Below are 18007 nucleotides of genomic sequence, written 5' to 3' on the forward strand. Positions count from 1 at the left end.
GGTGACTCAGGGGAGGTTAGGTGATTGGCAAACATTATAGCAGAAGTGGAAAGTGACCTCAGGTCTTCTGCTAAATTCTCTGTCCCCCACAGAGAAGCATAGAGGAGGAAGCACCATTGTTTGGAAGAGTGAGTTAAATGCAGGGATCACTTCTGTGACAAATGTTTCCCTTAGTGACTCGGAGCACACAGAACTCGAAACTAAAAGTAAGTAGCCAAAACAAGAGCAATGGCCGGCCTACACACTCCATTGTAATATGGGTAAGAGAGTAACCAAGCAGGACTGAAAATAATACGCGACCCCTTGTGGGTAGGTTTGAAGACACACTGTGCCAAAAATCTGTCATTCAGTTATGGGTCCTGACTTTAGTATTTGTTTGTTTGTTTTATTGCTGTAATAAGACAGCACGGTCAATGAAACTTATAGAAGCGTTTATTTTTATTGAGTTTCCAGTTTCAGAGGGTGAGTCCATGACCACTATGTAGGCAGGCAGGCAGGCTTGGTGCTGGAGCAGGAGCTGAGAGCTCACAAGCGAGACAACAACAACAAGGCGGGGGGGGGGGGGGTTGGAGGTTGGTGATAATTAGCGATGTCCTGGGCTTTTACCTGGGAATGGCATGGGCTTTTGAACATCAAAACTTACCCCCAGTGACAGACCTCCTGCAACAAGACCATACATCCTAATCTTTCCCAAATAGTTCCACCACCTGGGGACCAAGCATTGAAACATGTGCACCAATTGGGGTCATTCGCATTCAAACCTCCACAGGTTTTGTTTGTTTGTTTGTTGTTTGATTTTTGTTTTTATCAGAAATGTGGAGATAGGTGCAGGAAAACTGGAAGAGCAAAGCTCTGAGGAAAAGAGATGACGCAGGGAGTAGGGGCTAAAAGGGGAAAGGCAGGGGCTAAAAACATTAGAGAAATAGCACACAGCAAGCAAATGACTGTGAATTATATTATAAAACATATGACTCGGAAAGGCTAGCCTGTCCGTATCTGGAGCACAATAAAAGAACTGCATGCTCCAAACAGTGACATGGTATAGGAAATGCCAACAGGTAAAGATATAATGCATGAACTCAATTCCTAAATAATCCAGAAAAGAACTGTGGAGAGAGAGAGAGAGAGAGAGAGAGAGAGAGAGAGAGAGAGAGAGAGAGAGAGAGAGAAGGATATTAGATAGATTCTTTTGCGAGTCTTACAACTTGTCCAGAGGTCTGAATTATTTGAAAGTTGAATGTAAAATTTAAAAAAAATTGTTGGGATAGGAACAGAGTCATTGGCCAGGTCAACAGTACCAGCAGTTCTTAGCAGAGTCGAGAAAGACGTCATAGCACATTCTATACACTCCCTGAATTCTGCAGACTCTGCTTTCAACACACACACACACACACACACACACACACACACACACACACACACACGTTAACTTTCTGGTGCTGGGTTTTGAACCACTTGCATCTCCCACTGAACTACATCCCAACATCCCTTGTTTTTTCTTTTCTCCTCCTGCCTTTGCCTTCTAAGCCTGGTATTGTAGGTGTGTGTCATCACACCCCACCCAGCTTCCAGAGTACCATGTGAGCAGGAGATTCTGAAGATGAATGTTTATCCCTCTTTAAGTAGTAGTAAAGGGTAAAAATAATATTCTTTAAATTTTTTTTTACTGTTTTGTGCAGTCGTGTATGTGTGTTCATGAGTATGCAGGTGCACCTACGTGAGTCTGTGTATGTGAGTATTATGCAGATGCGTGTGTGTGTGCACATGCGTGCGTGTGTGAGCCAGAGGACAATTGACTGGTACTCCTACTAGGGAAGTTCTTTCCTAGACCTGTATTCTGTGAAGTATTTCCTATGTTTTCTTCTTTTTGAGCGTTTTAGGTTTTATGTTCAAGTCTTTGATCTGCCTGTTTCTGTGTCTCCAGCGTTGAAACTATCAGCAGGTGCTGTCTCACACAGCTTTTTAAAATACGGGTTCTGGGGCTTCTGCTCAGGTTTCTGTGCTCACATTACATGTGCATTCCCAATTGAGCTACTGCCTCAGCCCCTAGAGAATATTCCTGTAAGGAAAGCATCTACGATAGAAGACTTACCAATGCTGGGTCTCAGTCCGTTCTGGCGGGAGCATAAAGAAACACAGGCATGGTAGAATTCTCCCTTCTTAAGTGAGCCTATCAATAAATCCAAGAATTGTCCTATTTGCTGGTTCACAAATGGAAAACTAGATTTATTTCCTATTTTAATAAACACATTGTAGCCAAAACTTCAATTGCAAGCTTTTTCCATTGTCACTAAATACACCCCCAGAGTTTAAAATGCAATCTTCGTTTGTCTTGTGCCAGCTTGCACTGTGTATGTTAATAAGGGCAGGTACTGAACATCTCTTTGATGCGGTGAGACAGGTTCTACCCAATTCGCTTCTGACACCTCCGGGCTCACGGATAAACTCTGGAGATTAAAAGAAAGAAAAAACTCAGGGTCGCTTTTAGAAGCCTCCCCTGCAGTTTTTTTCAAGCAGTGACCTGTTTAATTATTAGCCGTAGGCCGGCCCTCTTCACCACAATTCCTAAATGATAATGGACATCTTCTCTGACAAGAAACTGTCAGAGGTGATTCAAAACCGCCTGGGAAAACGGAAAACGGCTTGTTGTGTGCTTCCCGCCTGTAGCAGTGTACAGGAGAAGAATCCGAGAGCGACGTCTTCACCTTGGCTTTTGCTGTTATCAACCTAGGCGTTTGTTTATTGTGAACGCCATCCCCAGCGTGAGCATTCACAGTGCACCCATGGGAATCAAGTTCACTACCGGCTACGACAGGCACTTCCTGCAGAGTGATCAGGACGAGGAGGAAAGAACCTAGCATTTCCTGAGCACATACTGACGGACGGCGTCCTCGAAGGCCTCTGTCGCTTCAGTGTGATTCATCTGGGGTGGGGGTGGGGACGCAATGGTCTGAACAAAGTCCAATTCATAGGGTCTGGGAGAAGTTCTGAGACTCTGCCTTTTTACCATGTTTCAGAGCGTGCCGTCTTTTGATCTTCCTGTCACATGTTGTGAGGCAAGAGCCAGAGGCTTCGTACGTAATTGTGGCAGTGAATCAGAAAGTTTGCAGTTAACATCTTTTGAAACACAGAAAGCGGAGAGGCTAGATAATTGTCCAGTGGAGGAATGGGAAGATTTTCTAACAGCAAAGTTCATATTCTTCCCAATTCCCAAATAACATCTCGCAGAAGAGACTTCATTTTAATTTGAGTCTCAAAAAAACTTTGAGATCAAGGTCAGGGAGATGGCTTAGGGGGAAAGCACGTGCCATTGCAAGCACGAGAATCTGAGTTTGAACCCCTCCCCCAGAACCCACATAAGCAGGACACGGAAACTTGTATGTAACCCCAAAGCTTGCAAAGCAAGATGGAGGGAGGAGCCTGGAGAATCCCCGGAGGCTCCTAGGCTAGCTGGGTTAGCACCGGCAACAAAAAACTGCCTCAAACACTGACACAGGAAGTTGTTCTCTGACCTCACCCGCACACTGTAGCATACTTGTGCCTGCACTCCCACACTTAAACACGCATACACGTATACACACACAAAGACTCCGGTGAGTCAGGTACACTTCTGTGGCTATCTAAGTTTCAGATTCTCAGCCTGGGTGTGGATCTCAGAGGTGGAAAACATACAACCCGCCGGCCTTGGTTCCCAGCCGGGCAATAATTATTACTAAATAAATAATAAGCAAAGAAATGTTAAAAAGTTCACTTTCCTCCATCTCCTCCTCTTCGCTAAGCACGACTTTCTCACTGAGATGCCTACAAAATGGGCTTTTTGACTGATAATTGGTTGAGCGTTTTCAAAAAGTAACCGCTTAGATCACACTGTAGTTTTGCCAACTCAAGTAGGCAATGCGTTTTGTGGTTTTATCAAAGAGGTTTGTCCTCTCAGGCAAAGAGGATCTTAGAACCCTTTAATGCAGTTCGGCCGCGCTAAGTGGAGTTGCTGGAGCCGCATGGGATGAAACGCACTGGTTTCTCAACGACAGGGATAGGTTTAAACCTGCACTTTACAGCAGGGTGCTGAACTGCAGTGTCTAATTACGGCACTTTCAACTGTAAGGTGAAAGCAGCACCACCATACCCCCCCCCCCCAACACAGTTTTTTACCAGGTAAGTGGTCTTTATCCACGAATCCAATTATACAGCATCCATACAGAAAAATGAGAGCTCAATGGCAAAATATTTCCCGTATCTGAAGTCAATAAACTTTTTAACAGGAATGCATCATGAGATTGCAGTAAAGGTAATTACCTACTTTTTTTTTCTTCCAGTCAAGGAGTATACCCGTGAATTCCTCACTGTAGTTTTGAGTGGTAAATAAAGGCCCATGGGAGCAGATATTTTCCAGAAAACACTAAGAGTGACTTTTTTGAGATCACCAAATCTTTTCTGGCTTTGAAGAAGCACACTTGGTGTTCTGAAATAGTATACACTGTTGAACACGTCTCTGGGACATCAGTATATTTAATTCTGGTAAAATTACTAATTCATTGGCTGAATATATTTTGCCATTTATTAATAGAACCCAACAATTCAATTAATGTTTAAAAGGCCTCAGATTTTCATCTGTATTTATATATATTTACATATGACTTTTCATATTTAAATTAAGTTGTTAAGTATTTTAAAAAACTATATGCTGAGATCTCACTATGACACAATTCACAAAGGGTGGGACCTGTTATAGCCAGGTCAACCTCTACAAAGAATCTAACTACAGAGACGCTTAGAGAGACCAGCCTAGGTAGGAGAGACAACACAGAGGGTACCAGTGTGTACTGTTCTGACAAAGGGCCTGAGTGCTCTTGGTGACTGTCACTCTGTTCCAAAGCTTTCTGAAGTCTCTGGCCTCCATGGACACTTGTATTTGCATGCATATACCTACACACACACGCATATACACACATATACACACATACATACACACACATATGTACACATATATACATACATACACACATACATACACACTCATATATATCATTTAAAAAATAAAATCTTGAATGTAGGCACACATGAACCACAGCATTCAGGCAGAGGTCAGAGGACAACCTCAAACATTGTTCATTTTCCACAGATGGTTTAAGTGTTAAATTAAGAGGAAATTAATGGGAAAGCATATGGTATTTAGCAAAATCCCTGTATGTTTGTTTCTCTGTTGGATAACAGTGGTCATATGACACTAATTTTTTTTTTTTTGAGACAGAGTGTCACTACATCACCTTGGCTGTCCTAGAACCTTGAACCTGAAACTTTGAGATCTGCCTGTATCTGTCTCTTGAGTGCTGGGATCAAAGGTGTGATCCACTACACCTGGCTCCTCCTTTTATTATTTGTTTATTTATTTAATTTGTATGTGCCTTGGTGTTTTGTCTACATGTGTCTGTGTGAGGGTGTGAGGATCCCTTTAGGCTCAGTGAGAGACCTTCAGAAAACAAGGCCCAGCCGTGTCTACCTTGGGCCTCAGCATGTGCATGCACGGGTGAGCACACCTGCACACACACACAAATTATATAGGGGTGGGGAGACAGGGAGAATAAAGTGTTGAGACCTGGGAAACCTAACTGTTTTTAAATGGTGTGGTCATCATTCTATGTATATGTTTACTAACAGAAAAAAAGGCAAAAATTTTTATGTGCTTTTGAATACTGCCAGCAGCATATGTGTGTTACTGTGGTTTTTTTGTTTGTTTGTTTGTTTGTTTTTGTAAAGGTTAAAGAGTGTGGTTTATTTAGGTTCTGAGTCTTGTGATTACCATCTCTTAAAGCAAACACTTTCTGCTTTTGGTGGTGGTTATGGTAGTGCTTTGTTGTAGTGTCTTGCTTTGTAGCTCAGTCTGGCTTGGAACCCCAAACTTCTGATCCCCCTGCCGTGGCATCCTAACTCTTAGAGATAGAAATATGCACTACCACACCTACCAAAAAAACCTTTTATTTTAGGGTATGCTTAGAGAAGAGCTACAAGACGCTAGAATAATCATAAAATTTGACCATCCCTTTTCATTTTGTTAGCATCTTATATCACTGTAGTGTATACTTAAAACTAAAAAGCCATCATAAACACAACATTTTTTAAACTATAAACCCAAGATGTTTTTTTTTTTTTTTTGGATTTTCCATTAATGCCCCCTGTCTGCTCCAGAATCTAACCTAGAATGTATTTGCTTTCAATATTCACCTTGGAATGAATGTTAGGTAATTTCTTTCAGTTTGATTTCGTGTGATCTCTTCTTATGATTTGATTGAAGTTGGATTTTTGTTCAGAATTCCACAGAAGCAATGATGATCTATGCTCTCCTGAACACCCCTTTCATGGTGAGGTGTTCACATGGTCACTTGGTGAAGATGGTGTCTGTGGGTCCCTTTCATAGTATGATGTCCACATGGTCACTCAGTGAAGATGGTGTCTGTGTGCTCCCTTTCATGGTGTGGTGTCCATATGATCACTCGGTGATGATGGTGCCCCTGGGCTTTCCCATTGTGGTGTTTCACTGTCCTTTCTTTTCCAGCCTTTATTCTCTGGCAAACAGCCACTACAACTAGTCAGCAAAAGAGGGCAGATAGGAGTCAGTTCCTAAAGCAGGACTTAGCTATATCTAATTGCTTAGAATTCCTATGGTTGGAAGATTGTTTCAAGAGGCCTTTTAAAGATTAGTTTCAGAACAACCAGGTCTACATAGAGAGACACTGTCCCCCCCCAAACAAACCCAAAAAACAAACAAACAAAAAAACCCCCCAAACCTATGAATGAATGATGATATAACATTATCCAGATGTCTAATTCCTTCATTAATATAAAAACAAAACTATCCATTGCATGTTTTTGGTGGGTTCTGATATTGTACAAAACATATGAGGCATCACATAAAACAGTTTCTTTTCTGGTAGAAGAAAGAGGTTAAAAACAAGGCAACAATAAAAGTCAAGATATATATCAGTATAAATACAGTAAGTCATACTTCAGTGTGTGAGAGATTATGATAACTCTGGGGGAGATCTGAGAGATCCCAATTTCACAAGGTGAGTTTGAGATGCTGATTTCTAAAAGAATTCAGAAAAAAACAACAAACTGACTGTGTGAAACTCTAGGGTGGTCTAGAGGCAGGAAATGGTCCTGATGCCGTTATTTGAGGTGTCAACTCCACAGGGCCATGCAGAACCCAGATATTTGGTTAAACATTGTTCTGGGCATATTCTTAGGTTTATTTCTAGATGAGATTAACGTTCGAATCAGTAGACCAAGCAATCACTGATTACCTCCCGGGACGATGGGTGATTTGGTTATATTCTCCTTTCTGGGCATGAACACCTGACGAGACGCAACTTTAGAAATTGCTTATTAAAGTGACTTACTTCGTCTCATCGCTTGAGGAGAGCTAGGCCATTGAGAAGGGGAAGACATAGTGATAAGGATGTGCAGCCCCTGACTATATCCTAAGGGACAGTAATGAGGCTGAAGGACGCCAGCTAGAACCAGGTCCTAACTACAACCCATAGTGTCCGCCTCACCGGGCCCCCACTTCCTCCAGTCAGGCCCCCCTCCCTAATGGTTCCCCAACTGTTGGAACAGTGTCACCATTTGAAAACCATTGATTTAAACATGCGAGCCTGTGGGTTCACACTCCAGCAAGGGACACAATGTAATCTACTGAAGATCCCCATGCAACCAAAAGGCAGAGCATGGACCCTTTGCTACCTTGCTGCCCCACTGAACTGCGCATTGGTTGGTCCTCAACCTTTGCGGATGAGGATGCGCATTACGTCACCAGCTCTCCTGGTTTGCAGGCTTTCTGGTTCAGAGTAGTACGAAGGTACAGGCTGTGGTGATATTTTGTTTTAACAAATAAAGCTTGGAGATCAGAGTGCAGAGCTAAGCTACTGGTTGGCCATAGAGGTCAGGCAATGATGACACACACCTTTAGTCCCAGCACTTAGCAAACAGAGGCAGATGAATCTCTGTGAGTTCAAGGCCACCCTGGGCTACATGAGATTGAATCAGTCTAAAAGAGAAGCAGAGTCAAGTGGTGGTGGCTCACACCTTTAGTCTCAGCACTTAGGGAGGTGGAGACAAGAAGGGTAATGATGGGGCAGAGAGAGGAATATAAAGTGGGCAGAGACAGGAGCAGAGGAGTCAGTCTGAGGACTTGGAGAGGATTACCTTATTCAGTCTGAGGATTTTGTAGAGGTAAGAACTAGTGGCTGACTGCTCTTCTTCTTTGATCTTCAGGTAAACTTTATTTGTTAAAGCACAAACAAACAATCACCACGACAGGTTCTGTTATTTCCACAGCTCACTGACTGGGTATGAAAGCACGGGCCCAGAACACAAAGGGAGTTCTCTCTGGTTACTTTTCACCCATGTGCCTGTGTTGGAGGCTTGGTCCCTAGGGTAGCAGTATTGGGCCCTTGTGTGGACTTTCTACTGCACATGTTTTTGGTGGGTTCCGATAATGTACAAAACATATGAGGCACCCACATAAAGCAGTTTCTTTTCTAGTAGGAGAAAGAGGTTAAAAACAGGCCAACAATAAATAGTCAAGATAATTACATATCCGTATGAGTAGAAAGACAAAACACAATACGTGAGAGATTATGATAACTCTGGGGGAGATGTCCTTGGAAGACACTGAGGTATTTGTCTTCGGAGCCTGGTTAGCCTTTGTGAATGAATGGGTTCTTCAAAAAATTAAAGCCTGGCCCCTCTAGGGCTTCTGGTTTCCCACCATCTGCCATGAGGTTGTACAGTCAAGGGAACGCCCACCAGGGCAGGTTCTAAGCTGGGTAGACATTCATGTTCCAAAACTGTGATCTACAGGAAAGTCTGTTTCTCTTTAGGTAGCCTATATCATGTATTTCATTATAGCGATAGCAAACAGAATGATACTGGGCTGCTGTGGCCAAGAGAGAGAGAGAAAGATGATCCTGAAGTATTACAAGAAGCAGAGTGGCGGGGGGGGGGGGCTTTCAGGGCTTGAGGACCGAGCCAAGAAGGGATTTGACTTCTATTCCAAAGGCTGTAAAAAGCCCTTGAAGCCCCCTTAGCAGGTAAACAAATAATTATGAATTATATTACTGAAATATCACTGTGGTTGCTCTGGGAGTAGACCAGGCATTGGAAGGGTAACCAGTGCGTGAGTGTGGCCTTGGTGCAGAACATATCAGCACATAGGCAGCAAAGCGGGGAAATTTGAGAGATCATGGAGTTAGAACTGACAAGCTTCATGTAGCTTAGTGTGCTTATATGTAGGTTTTACTAATTAAAAGACAGATCATAATTTTACGGAGTTTTAAGAAAATGTAAGAGATTTTATGCTGGGGATCCTAACTCAGGCTCGCACAGCAGGGACTTTGCCAGCTCAGCCGTCTCCTCAGTCCCTCAAGAACATTTTGAGTAAACTTTAGGAAATATACTTTACAAATACAAAAATTAGTGCTAATAAAAAATCTGTGCCAGGCACAATGACACTTGGGAAAATGGGAAAGAAAGATCATAAATTTAGGGCCCAACTGGGATACATACATACATACATGCACACACATATATACACATGTATGCTCATGTACATATATAATGTGTATGTATATGTTTTGTGAAATTAAAATTTTCCTTTAAAATTGTGCTTTATGGAAAGAGTATCAAATAATGATTATCTTTGGGCATCAAGCTATAGACTATTACAAATAATTTCTGTGATGGATTGAATAGGAATGGGCCCCATAGACTCATGCGTTTGAATACTTGGTCCATACGGAGTGGCACTATTAGGAGGTATGACCTTGTTGGAGAAAGTGTGTCACTGTGGGGGTGGGCTTGAGGTCTCATATACTTAAGCTATGTACAGTGTGGCACACAGTTTCCTTTTGTTGCCTGTAGATCAAGCTGTAGAACTCTGAGCCCCTTCTCCAGCATCATGTGTGCCTGCAGCCACCATGTTCCACCAAGATGATAATGGACTAAACCTCTGAACTGTAAGCCAACCCAATTAAATGTTTTTCTTTTTAAGAGTTGTCGTGGTTACAGTGTCTCTTCACAACAACAAAACCCTAAAACAATTTCCATTTTCTTCTTGGCGCTTCTTTATATTTTCCAATCCCTATAAAATAATCATGCCTAAAATAAATAAATCAATAAAAATAAGTAACTATGCCTGACATTTGAAGAGACCTGTTAGGTTACATAAAATGTAACATTTAAGAACGTGTATCTGGCCTGTGACAACTTGATAGCACATCAGGTGGTTCTTTCCTCAAGTACTAAACCTCGAAGACTGTTTAAAACGAATACCAAAGGAGCTGTACTGTGATGATCCTGCTTCCTTCCCTCCTCAACCAAAGCTACAAAACCAGGTCGGCCCAGCACAAGCTCAGCCCAGCGTGCACCCTTCTGAGCAGCATCATACTCGTCAAAATGATTCTGCAGGCTTTCCACCAGATCCTGACAGAACCTCAGAGAAAGGTCAGAGCAACATTTGACTAGGCGGAAACCAAAACCAAAAAGCAAGAACCCAGTGTCTCAGGCTGTTTCTTGGCCTAGAGCCCGTGGTCTTCAGTGAATGCTTTCAGATTCCGCTGAGAAAGCCCGAGACTGCCAACCACAGCAGCAGAGTGCAGTGGGACACGGGTGGGGTTTTCTCTAGGACAGCTCAAGCCTGCATCAGGTGGAGAGCCTGGGATAACAGCTGCCCAGGAAGAATGCAGGGAATGCCCATTGTACGGCAGTTACCTTATTACAGTCACAGCCTGCTTCCAGTCACTCAGTCTTCTGTGATCTGGGTTTTGGGCTTCTCTGTGATTTCAATTGTTCCAGACTTGTTATTCTTTCACCCCCAGGGCAACTAACAAGCTCTGAGAATGAGTGCTTAACTTTCTTAAATGTCTTTCTTAGCTGGGAAAAATTATTTTAGCTAAAGTGTATTAATTCCCACAGGAAAAAACAAGCAATACTTGTTCCCTCTTTATATCCCCTTGTCTCTAAAAATGTCTTATGTACAACTATTGAGTAAATATAGAAAATATATCCAGTTTATAATTAAAAGCACAGGACTGAAATGGCCATCTTGGCAAGAGGGACGTTAATCTGAAGTGGATGGCTGGAAGTGGACACTTTGAAAGGATTAATTCTATGTGGTACAGCCTGCAGTGGGTTTCAGGGTGTTCAGCCCTAAGACATGACCTGCATCATATGACCTGCACCCATTAGATGTCAGTGGGCATGGCAGAATTCCAGCCCCCAATGCGTGCATCGTCAATGTCAAATAAGCTATAGAAAATAGAATCACTTTCATCTGATAAGTGCTGTGTTTGGCAAAAACCTTACATGATCAAGTTCTTTGGGCCTGTGCCAATTCACACTGATCATGTGGCCCTGTGGTCAACGTGCTGGTTAGTTCGTGTCAACTCGACACAGACTGTAGAGCCTTGTTGCGAGGAGGAATCCTAATTTAGAAATTGACTCCATCAGATTGGCCTCTGGCCATGGCTGTGGGGCAGGTGGTCCTGGTTGTGTAAGAAAGCAAGCTAAGGACACCATGGGAAGCAAGATAGAAATCAACAGTCCTCCATGGTTTCTTCTTCAGTTTCTTCTTTGAACTCCTGCCAGCCCTGGCTCCCCTAGATAATGCACGGTGATGTGGAAGTGCAAGCCAGATAAACCCTTTCCTCCCCAAGTTGCTCTTGGTCAGCATTTTGTCACAGCCAGAGGAGCCCATCGTAATGTGTTGTTCTAACCAACTCAGCCAGCAAGCAGCATAAAGCAGGGACACAGAGATGTTCTTCCGTTCTCCGTGTCAAAGCCATTGAGTGTTGTCTAGGTTTCCTCCTCAGTCCTGAGGGGCCAGCTTGATAAGCAAGGAGTGGATCGGTCACTGACAGGTAAAATGTCCCATACTTCGGTAAAATAAATGTTCATGTTTGCATGTTTATTGCTTTTAATAACGATAAACTTATAGCATTGACTATTGGTGCTTAGAAATGTCCTAAGCACTATTTTTTTAAAGAACAGATGTGGTCTTATTATGTTGTCCTAAGTGGAGGGATCTTCTTGCCTCAGCCTCAAGAACAACTGGTTCCTCAAGCGCAAGTCGTCATGGCTGTCTGCTCTCTTTTCTGACCCACTAGAAATGCCCTCTAATCTCACACGCCTCCATGAATATTGTTTCAATCATAATTTTATTGTTTTTCCACTTGATACTCAAATATACCTACAATCCAACCCCAAAGTATTATTCCTTAATATTATCAGAGACAATACTCTATTAATTAAAACTAAGTGATTTACAGAATAAAAATGTTTCTTCTCTAAAATAGTTCTCAACAAAGCAACATATGTTATTTTACTTTGTTACCTTTTTGTTGCTGTAACAGAAACTTGGCTGGGAGCTGAGGAGGAAGATGTTTATTTCACCTTACCTTTCCATCACTGCAGGAAGTCAGGGAAGGAGCTCAAAATAGAAACCTGGAGGCAGGAACTGATGTAGCGGCAATGGAGGAATGCGGCTGGCTTTTTCCTTCTGGCTTGTTCTGCTTCTTTTCCTACAGCACCTAGAGAGCTCCTCAGCCAAGAGATAGTTCCACTGGGCTGAGCTGCTGTGGAACAATCTTTGAAGACTGTAAATATGTATTACTCTCATTGTTAAGAAAAAAATTGATTGGCCAATGACTAGGCGGGATAAGGTTAGGCAGAAGAATTGGACTAAGAGAATGCTGGGAAGGAGAAGGGCAGAGTCAGAGGAGATGCCGTGAGACTCAGAGAGAGCAGGATGGAAGGTATGTACATTAGGTGAAATGAGCCTCAGACAGCACACAGATGAATAGAAATGGGTTAAGTTGTAAGATCTAGCTAAAACCAACCTTAAGCTATTGTCAGAGCATGTGTAATTAATATTAAGTCTCCGTGTAGTTATTTGGGGAGTGAGCGGCAGGACAGAGCTGGTTGGTGGCCTAGACCGAAAAGTCCACCAAAGCTGGGCATTTCTCCTATCAATCATCGGTCAAGAAAAGGCGCCCCAAGCTTGCCCCCCAGGTCAAATCTGCTGTGGCCATTTTCTCATTTGAAGTTACCCAAATGACTCTAGAGCTTGTGTCAAGTTGCCTTAAACTATCCAGCACAGCCTGCTAATATGTTTGAGGGACAATGATTCTTCCCACTCCAGAGAATTTGCTGTGTGGTCACCATGGAAAATAGCCAGGGGACACCGATGTCTTCTATGAAGAATAACTTATTTTTTCTTGGGGAGAATCTGAAAAGTGGATCTGCCATTGCTAGATTCATATCCTCAAACAAAGACCCTTTTCTCCCCTCATTCCTCACCCCCTTGTTTGCATAGAGAGAATTTCATGTAGCCCAGCCTGACTTAAAACTCTTCTACTGCTGAGGACAACCCTTGAACTCTGGATTCTCCTGCTTCCACCTCCCAAATGCTGGGACTACATGGTCGAGGCATCACACACGGCCTCTCCTCCCCTTTCATCCTTGATAAAATGAGAAGGATAGTTATCTACTCTCAGGAGCTATTAATATTGAGCTGAAGAGATGGCTTTAGTGGTTAAGATCACTGGCTGCTCTTACAGAGGACACAGGTTTAATCCCCAGCACCCACATGCCAGCTCACAACTGTCTGTAACTCCAATTCCAAGGGATCCAACACCCTCACACCAGTACACATAAAATATTATTTTAAAGAGCTAATATTATACTGTGGAATAAGCTGTTTTAAGTCGTCAGCGATATCTGACCTTCAAGAGAGTTACAGATATCATTTTGTAGACGCCACTTCTATCCTCCCCCAACAAGCACTGGTTAACTAATATGTAGAGTTCAGTTACAGAATGAAAATGCATTCTTGTTTAAAAAAATCATTAATTATATGAGGGCCCTATGTGATTCATGGGGCTTGTTATGCTTGCTTATTAGCATTTCTAAAAATCCACTTATCCATCTTCCCACTAAATTAAAAGCCACTCAGCAAGTGTGACCATGGACAGGGAAACGGATGCAGTTTACTAATAACCTGTGTGTGCTGATTTTCAACGCGGGCTCATTTAACTCAAGCAACATGTTCAATGGTAGTGAGCCTAGGACTCCTCTGAAAGGGCCATGTTCATCTGCCAGGCTATTTCAGGGCTTTGCATCATTCTCAATCTAGAATAATTGGAAGGAAAAAAAAACTAGTTGTTTACAAGTAATTAGAGCCTTGAGTTTTAGTCCAAGAGACACTCATGGCCAAAGAGGAGCTTAATTCCAAGGTTCTGTTTTAAGATCTGCCAAATAGAATTCACTGAAGAAGCAGCATGTTCTTTTTTTATTGTCTTTTTGAAATTAAAATCTAATTAGAACATTTCCTCCTTTCCCTTTCCTTCCTCCAACTCTTCCCATACATTCCTGCCATGTTCTCTCCCACATTCATGACCTTTGGGCTGTGGAATAATCCTATGTACGCTGTGAATATGCATTACTCTCATTGGTTAATAAAAGCTGACAGGCCAGTAGCTGGGCAGGAAGTGAGATAGGAAAGTCAAACCGAGAATGATGGGAAGAAGGGCGAAGTCAGGAAAGATGTCAGCCAACTGCCCAGGAAGCAAGACATGCTAGAGATCAGATGAAGCCATGAGCCATGCGGCAACACATAGATGAATAGAAATGGATTAAGTGTAAGAGTTAGCCAGTAACAAGCCTGAGCTATCAACTGAGCATTTATAATTCATATTCAGCTTCTGAGTCGGTTATTTGAGAACAAGGAGTTGCGACCGGAAACTTACATGTTTAAATTTGTCTGCTTACACCTCTGCTTCTTTTGTTTTACACATATGTCTACATGGTTATGTATCCTAAATATATAAATACAACCTTCCCAGTCTGTATAATGTTAGTCATATGTGTGTGATTTCAGGGCTGACTACTTCCTTGGCGAGAGTAGTTCTACTCTCAGCATTCCTTACCTGCCTGTAGTTCTTTGTGTGGAGTTGAGGTCCCACGAGCTTTCCCCCTTCCATCTTAGTACGTCTATTGGTGTCATCATTTTTCAGGTCTTGCTTAGGCAGCCAAGTTGATCACACTTCATGGGTATTGATTCTCTAACATTTCTAGATGGTATCTCACAGCAAACTTCCTGTTTCTTTTGTTCTTACAACCTTCCTACCTTCATTTCTGCTATGATCTCTGAGCCTTAGGTGCAATAGTTGTATTACGGATGTATCAGTTGAGGCTGGGTACCACATGGTCATGTGTTCTCAGCATTTGGACCGGTTGTGGTTTTCTGTAAAGGTTTATATCTTTTACAAGGAGACATGTCTCTGATGAGGGATGAGACCTATATTTATCTGTGGATGTAAGGATATTTAGAATGTAGTTAGGAATTGTGCTGATTTAGTAAAGTGTCCATTGTGGGTTTTTCTCCAAGATCCATGACTTCTTGGGTAGTTGACTAGGTTTCCAATACCACGTGTAATTTCTATTTTGTTGAGTGGGTCTTAAGTCTAATTCGAGAGCTGTTGGTTACAGCTCTGGTATGTGTGCTACTACTGAGCCCTTAGGGATATCATGAATGCTGGACATTGTTTTATTTTGAAGGCAATATAGCTGGGTAATACTATTGGATAGTTCCTCCACTTGGAAAATTTCATGGAGCAGTATGCTTCTTAAGAAGGGATTTTGATCATATGTAGATTTTTTGAGAATTGCTACAGAGGTCTAAGAATTAAATATGCAAAGGTGATTTGGAAAGAAATGTATTGGAAGAAACACACACACACTGTTTTGCTTGCTACCCTGTGTGGATACATCAGCACTTTTTAAATGGGTTTTCTTTTTCACGACCCTCACTTCATATTTGATGAGAAACAGAACCACAGATGAGCAAGGTGACCCATGCCTGTAATCTCAGAAGTTCTCAGGCTAAGGAAAGAGGACTGAGAGTTCAAGGCCAATCTGAGCTAGGTAATAGAGGAGAGAGGTGGGAGGAGAGTAGGAGGAACGAGAATCATATAAAATACATGTTTACACATATATACTAATTATTCCCATAACAACTTTGCTGTAAAAGAGACAAAATAACTTATTCTGAGCCAAATGTAAGTGACCATACATTGTGTTGAAATTTCCTTCAAGTTAGAACATTCTATCCCTGAGGCAGATTGACATTTCTCTTGAGTCATCACCCCTGTTGAGGTGGAACACGGGTGATATAGTTGTCTTTGAGCTTTCCGTGCTCCTGTAAGTAAGTCCTCACCCACAGTTCTGAAAGAAACCTCAATAAACTCATTAGCTCACCAAGGTGAACTTTGATGGTGTACCGGCTTTGTTCGGTCAGTTTCCTGTCCAGGGTGAGTAGCCTTGTGTCCCCGTCTCCCCAGGAACTGTTACACAACACTAGGAACATGGATTTTAAGTTAGCCCAAATGACCTGTTGCAAAATAAAAGTGGTTGTTTGAACTTTTTTCCAGCCGAAGGAAAAGGACAGTTATAACCAAGACAGTTAACAAACACATTCATGGTAGTATCAGGTGACCAGGACACAGTGAGTCCAGCAAATCTTTCTAGGGGTTATCAGATGTTACAGCCTTGATAGAGGTTTGTGATTTGCTAACTTTAATATATATTCAAGCTAAGACACAAAGACTAAAGGCAAATGGCTATTTAAGATCCCCAAACAGCCTAAGGTTCTTTTGTCTTTTGATGGTGCTGAGTAGGTTTTCACAAACTCTGGGAAGAAGGAATTTTTATCAGACCTGCTGGTAGGCAAGTCTGTGTCATTCCCTTGATTAATGATTGACATGGGAGGACCCATTGGGGGGGTGTGTGTGGAGGCAGTGCTGCCCCTGAGGAGGTGGTTCTGGGTGGTTTGAGAAAGCAGGCTGAGTGTAAGTGTAAAACCCTTTCCTCCCTGTGTTGCTTTTGGTCATGGTGTTTATCAAAGTAATAGGAAGCAAAGTGTGGCATTTCCTCTCTACAATCAGTAGGTTCTACTGGACCAGAATAGGGAGAAATGTATTGGAAGATGCACACATACACAAATATCAACATACAGGCACATATGCGCCCCATGAGAAGACACCACTGAGCTCCTAATGTGCCAGGAGCTTTAGAGACATCAGAACAGTAAACTATGTTGCTTTATCTCCATTTATGGAATCGAGAGTGTGTTTACCCGTTTTGTTTTACAGTGCAGGTTCTAAGCAGTTATACGATAACACTGCCAGCAAAATCAGACTCTGGAATGGTGACTTTAACCCAAAGCAAGTGTATCAAAACCCTAGTCACACCTGTTCATACCCTATTCATACATAAACCATTCAAGGGTTCAATGCATCAGAGCCTCTTTAAATAAAACAAACAAAACTCAACAAACATTCACATCCATCCTTGTTAATCATGTCCTTTACCTGGTTACTGTTAGAAATATTTCCTAATGCGAGCTCCCTGCCGACGCAAAAATTCTCAATCAAGCCAAATCAATACAAGCCAAATTAAGAAATATCCAGGTTTAATGGGAGTTCTGCGCTTTTGGGTGGCCCGGAAAGGGAAACCGGGACCTCGTGTTCCTCTTTTGGGAGATCACTTAAATACCCTGGGGGGGAAAAGTGGTCCTGACCCCACCCCCAGGGAGGGGTCAGGTCCTGGCCTGCTGGGATTTGGAGTCCAGACCAGGCCTGGGGGCTGGGGCCTACGCTCCCAACTTGACAGTTACCTCGATCTTAATATAACTTAAACCCTTTCCCCAATCCCATAAACACAAATCACTCAGGTTTAGGGGTTACCCGTTTGCCAACAAATCATCTGACAGAGAATATACTTTAAAAATTAAAAAGTTTGGTATGCGCCCAACACTGAAGTCTTCGGGGAAAACCGAATCAATAAAAGAAAAGAATGGAGATAAAGAGATGTTTCAGAAGTGGGAGTACTTGCTGATCTTCCACAGAACCCAGGATCCCAGAAACAAGGGGCTCATAACCACCGGTTAACTCCA

The sequence above is a fragment of the Chionomys nivalis genome, chromosome 14 (assembly GCF_950005125.1).
Source record: "Chionomys nivalis chromosome 14, mChiNiv1.1, whole genome shotgun sequence".
NCBI classification, from domain to species: domain Eukaryota; kingdom Metazoa; phylum Chordata; class Mammalia; order Rodentia; family Cricetidae; genus Chionomys; species Chionomys nivalis.